General features: G+C 39.9%; 1 non-coding gene across 1 annotated transcript; it reads left to right on the forward strand.

The window, feature by feature from the left end:
* Positions 1-220: 220 nt before the first annotated feature.
* Positions 221-339, forward strand: LOC145415142 (5S ribosomal RNA). Its single transcript, XR_013899997.1, has one exon. It is a non-coding gene; the product is annotated as a 5S ribosomal RNA (ribosomal RNA).
* Positions 340-5,510: the final 5,171 nt, after the last annotated feature.

Here is a 5,510-nt window from a genome sequence, read left to right on the forward strand (position 1 = left end):
TAGGCCTAATTTATGAAACTGAAATCATGCGAAGATGAAGCTGCCAACCAAAATCTCAGGTATTGATGTTTCCAGGAAGACAACAGCTAAACTTGGTGCAGGCATGCACATACAATTTTCATCTGATTCCTGTAAATATATTGCAGCCAAATGACTTCACATTTGTATAATATAGATACATAAAAGTCTGAAAGTTTTTTTGGATTAAAACTATAGCCATGCCAACGGCCATACCACGTTGAGTACACCGCTTCCCGTCCGATCAGCGAAGTTAAGCAACGTTGGGTCTGGTTAGTACTTGGATGGGTGACCGCCTGGGAACACCAGATGCTGTTGGCATCCCTACGTGTCAAGTGGGGTTGGTGGAGGATTAGTGCCCCTCCCTGTAAAACAATTAACTCTAAGCCATTGGCCACCCCGTTTGGGATACATGGCGTCTGGCAATGTACAGTATGTAAAACTACAGCTATTAAAAGATATGACTGACAATGCAAGTAATCGGTTTTAACCCATTGACTGCGACTGTATCTTGTATGATATCTGAGTCCAAATGGCTCTGACTGCGGCTGTATCATATATGATTTCCTGCTTTCAAAAATTCCACTGTCAGAAATGGCACAAAATATATCAGCTAGTAACTCATGGCACTCTATGGAATATTGCCATACATAGATTATGCATTTTGACGAGGTGCAGAGCTCAGCTCAGTTACCTACAAAATGCTGAAGGTAATGGTACGAAATCTTCTCCATGCTGTCGCTAGCAGTAGCCCAGCCAAATATTGGATTAAATCTCTGGATGAGTGTAGTAATGATAGTGATACATTGTTAGATGATGACAGTAATAGGTCAGATGCTGATTTACACCTTATCTGATCGCAAGATTGACACTGACAACACAGTGCAACCATAACATATCATTTGCCTGGCACCACCACACAGGGAATATTTATTACTTCACAGACCTGTATCAGAGGTAATTTTTTTGTTTGCTATGTTGTGTTATATACCATTGAACTTGGGATTTTTTTCTCTATCTTTCGACAATATTATTTTCTTTAATATTTTTTCTAAATATTTGAAAACTGCCGCACACAGGATGTACATGTGAACAGACACTGACGCAGTGAATGGGTTAAGCCACGAAGAATATTTGTCTGAGGTTTGGATGGCAAGTTTAATTAGTTTAGTGACTTCCTTCAACTTTACCATACTGAAGCTTCTTTTCCTTATCTTACTGAGTAAATAAGTTCATAAAATTGTACTTATGAATGAAATAATAAAAGAAATGCTTACAAAACAGTAGTTTAGTTGACCGCCTTTTTATTTTTCAAATTAATTTATCAGGTGAAGATTAGCAACTTTTGAGAGTTTGCGAATACTCCTATTAAAAGGTTTAACTGCGATAACTCAAATTCAGAGGCTGCCGAATCAATTCAGGAGCTGTTTATTAGCCTTTTTTTTATCAGTATCCTATCCTTGTAACATCAGCAAATTAAGGAGTCATTTATATTAATTATTTTTAAAGCTTTATTCATTTTCTATCAATTGATCTTCAAAGAGAATTAATGGCTTGCACAGGTGTGCAAAAAAAATGCCTGGGGACTTTTATTACTATTGTTATAACACTGCCATTACCCTTTGATTTTTACTTATGACGAAATTACATCACCTTACCAAGTTTTAATTGAATAATACAGTACCTAGCATTTAATAAACACCCCAGCAAAGTTGCCACCTTAATGTTTAAAACATGAAATCTGAAGGAACAAAATTCATATATATTTTAACATCAGCAGTTTGCATTATTCAACATAAAAGATGATATTCTATCTGTCTATCTATATATTGCCAGATGCCCTAATCCCATACGGGGTGGCCACAGACAAATATCCTCCACGTTGCCCTGTCCCCCTCCATTGCACTGCCCTGCTCCCAACTCACACACCCCTCTCTGATATACCACTCCATTCCATCCCTCCATCTCATCCTCAGCTTCCTGCTTCCTCTCCCCCCATTCAGCTCACTCACATACACTCTCCTCATTGGTCTGTCATCCTCCATTCTCTCCACATACCCAAACCACCTCAGTGTGTTCCTCCTAACCCTTCCGAGCACATCCACATCCACACCACAACGCTTCTTTATATCCTCATTTGTCAGCCAGTTTCTCCATGTGACTCCAATTTATGGAAAGGATGGTAAAATAAATCATAAAACATAACAAATGAAGATCAGGTAAGACTAAATTGGGCCTCAGAACGGGATACCAGCAGTGATGTCAGAAGCCTAACTTTTACAGTTTGATGATATTGTAATGGGGTGTATAAAAGCCTGCATTGCTTAGAGGCAAAGCGGGGACCCTCTATTTGGCTCAGTGGTAATGTGCGCGCGTATTAAGCGTGAGGGCCCAGGATCGAATCCCTGCCAGACCAGTGATTAATTTAAGTTTCAGCTTGGTCCTTTACATTGGCTGGCAGCGGTGTGGGATGTAAAGCGGGGCTTAGAGGGCCATGATATTGAAAGTACCTTAAACCTTACATCCTGGGGGTGAGCTGTCTGTGTGGTTTGGGGGCTCCCCGTAATGATGGCCTCCAGTGTGCTGCGCTGCCATGTGTGTTTAAAACTGACCAACTTAATCACCAGGGGGAGAAAAGAGTGATGTAATGGGGTGTATAAAAGGCCGCATTGCTTAGAGGCAGAGCGGGGATCCTCTCTTTGGCTCAGTGGTAACATGTGCACATATTAAGCACGAGGGCCCAGGATCGAATCATGGCCAGACCAATGATTAATGTGTTAAGTTACAGCTTGGTCCTTTACAATATAACTAGTTTTATTTTTGCTACCAGATGATTTTACTATTTAGTACACCCTCATACTGAAGGGGGTTAATGAAGAGTATATCATCATCCATTTCAGTCTCCCCTGAGCTGAACAAAATAGTCGGAATAAGAAATGAAATTATTTACGTCCTCGGAGTGAAGGGAGTAGTTTAATCAAGCTCATTCAGCAGCACACGCTCTAGGCTAATTTTTTTTTTTTTCCCACTTTTTGTGTAATTAGGTCATAAGAATCAAACAAATATTGGATTTCAGATCCGTGATTAATTGCCACAATGGTCTAGCAAATGAACCGTAAGCTCATCTGTCTGCACCGAGAGCTAGCAAAAAGTGAAATTAGCAAGCTTTGAAATATCCCATTGCCCATGACATGTGGAAACAAATGTCAGGTAATGGTATTTGGCAAGCATTAAATTTAAGAGAACTAAGGCAATGACTGGCTTCAGGAAAACGCTTTTCTTTTTCAGAAAGACGATATGAATGCCAGTTCCACTGAGTTCATTAGTAATACTGTACTGTACAACGAAGTGACTGTGTGTATGGGATTGCCGGATGTAAGACCAAGCATATGCAAGTAGCCCAGACAAAATTATTCATTCATGGGTGTGATATTTTTTGTCAACGAGTATTTTGTTAACTTTAACCCACCAAGTGCCGGAGGTGTACCGGTACAGCAGGGCCTACATCTGCAGGCAGTGCTAGAACCATACCTGTATGTTCTGCAACTGCAACCGGCGTCAACATGCGAATTTTCAAATTTGGCAGGAGATGACTGGCATGGACATGCACGCACCCTTCCCGCATCTGTACCCACTTCATGTAGCATCTGTATACCCAGCAAGAATGTCCTTGGCTCAAATAGCATAGTTACCAATGAAGAAAATGAAGATCTACCTCAACTCAGTGGGTGTTGGCAGCGGCCGATGAAGTCTACGGGTGTTACTCCAAAGTTTTCAGCCACCTGCTCAGGGAGAATCAACCTCAGAATTGACCTAAATGGCTTCTGTGAGTACTTTATGGTTGTTCTCCATGTTTTCTGATCATCTCTAACCTATCTAGCAAAAGAAGGAAAAAAAAAAAATTGGCCAGCACCACGGCTCCATGAAGGTCCAAAGTCTGCTGGCACACAGCGGGTTAATGGTCTATAGTTTTGCTCGCATAAATTTACCCAGACCTTAGACTAGTCATGATAGTTATGTTACTTTTTCGGACCGAGGACCGAGTTAGGCTCGCCAGCAAGGGAGCAGACGACACTCTGAAAGTTCCTCATTACTTGACGTGCATTGGTAGGGACCACATACTTTCCTTAGTTCCAGTTTGCTTAACCAGAGAAATAAAAGTGTAAATAAAGTACTCTCTGTATACGACAAGCTTTTAGTAAATATCATTTGTAAAGGATATTTGAAGTGCCTTCCAAAGCTCCATATTCATACAGATTTTTAAGCTCTTTCACAACTATTTTAATTTTCCTCTTACTTTCAGGTGCTTATATTCAACCAGAGTGACTACAGTATTTTTTATTAACAATGTGTTAGATATATCTTTCATTAACCCCTTCAACAACACTACAGGTCTTTCAGTGGGAAGGATAAATACTGTATAAAAGAATCCCTCATACTGAAAACGTTAAATATTAAATAATGACATGTATATGATGTGTATGTTTATGCATGGGTCTCTGGAACCTAACCCCCACAGATAATTAGGGTCTACTGTATACAGTTTACCCTCAATATAATGAGCCCTTTTATAGCAAACTTCGAATATAATGACCCACCATTTCCAGAGCAAACCTGCCGGATAGAGCGACCTTTGGTTGCTATATCCTGCGGAAATTCACTCCCTGGCATGGTAAGTGTACTCTTAACAGTACTACATTACATTATAGGCATTATCTTTATATGCACTACTATATACAGGATGGTTTTAACTGTACATGTACTGTATAACTACATAAACCATTGAATTCTCCATGTGAAACTTTGTAGAGTAATTTGTGGTTGCGCACATAGGACTGAATGACTCCACAGATATAGCAACCTTGGGTCGGTAATCCTACGGTTAATAACGACCATCTAATATAGCGAACTTTCGGATATAACAACCCACCCCTCCCCCCAATTAGTTTGTTATATCGAGGGTTTACATATATATATATATATATATATATATATATATATATATACATTATATATGCAGTATATACATATATATATATATGTATATATATACACACACACACACACAGTAATCCCTCCACTATCCGACGTAATAGAACTAAAGGCATGTCCGGAAAGTGGTCTTGTCCAGATAGTGGGCACCAGCCTCCTGGACTGGTACTTATGGCCCCTAACCAGCCTAACTTTGAAAGCTACCTAAATAACTCCCTACCGGACATGCATAGCACCTATTTAATCCTATTTAAGACCCTATTCACACCAATAATGGACATAAAGCATGAAATAAATGAAAAGGAACCAAAGAATGAGGAATCGGAAGTGACTACCTCAGCCAGGGTACTTACATCACATTTGTGGCTGCCTTTCTAAGGTTTTGGCAGTGGTGAAAACGCCCTTGAAGCACATACAGTAATCCAGTGTTGTGCTGCACTTAATTCTTTGCACTGTGAGTTGTAATTGTTTAACACTGCACATTGTTCCTAACTGCACCA

Source organism: Coenobita brevimanus, chromosome 101, assembly GCF_032717465.1.
Source record: "Coenobita brevimanus isolate Jiangsu-jjx chromosome 101, ASM3271746v2, whole genome shotgun sequence".
NCBI classification, from domain to species: domain Eukaryota; kingdom Metazoa; phylum Arthropoda; class Malacostraca; order Decapoda; family Coenobitidae; genus Coenobita; species Coenobita brevimanus.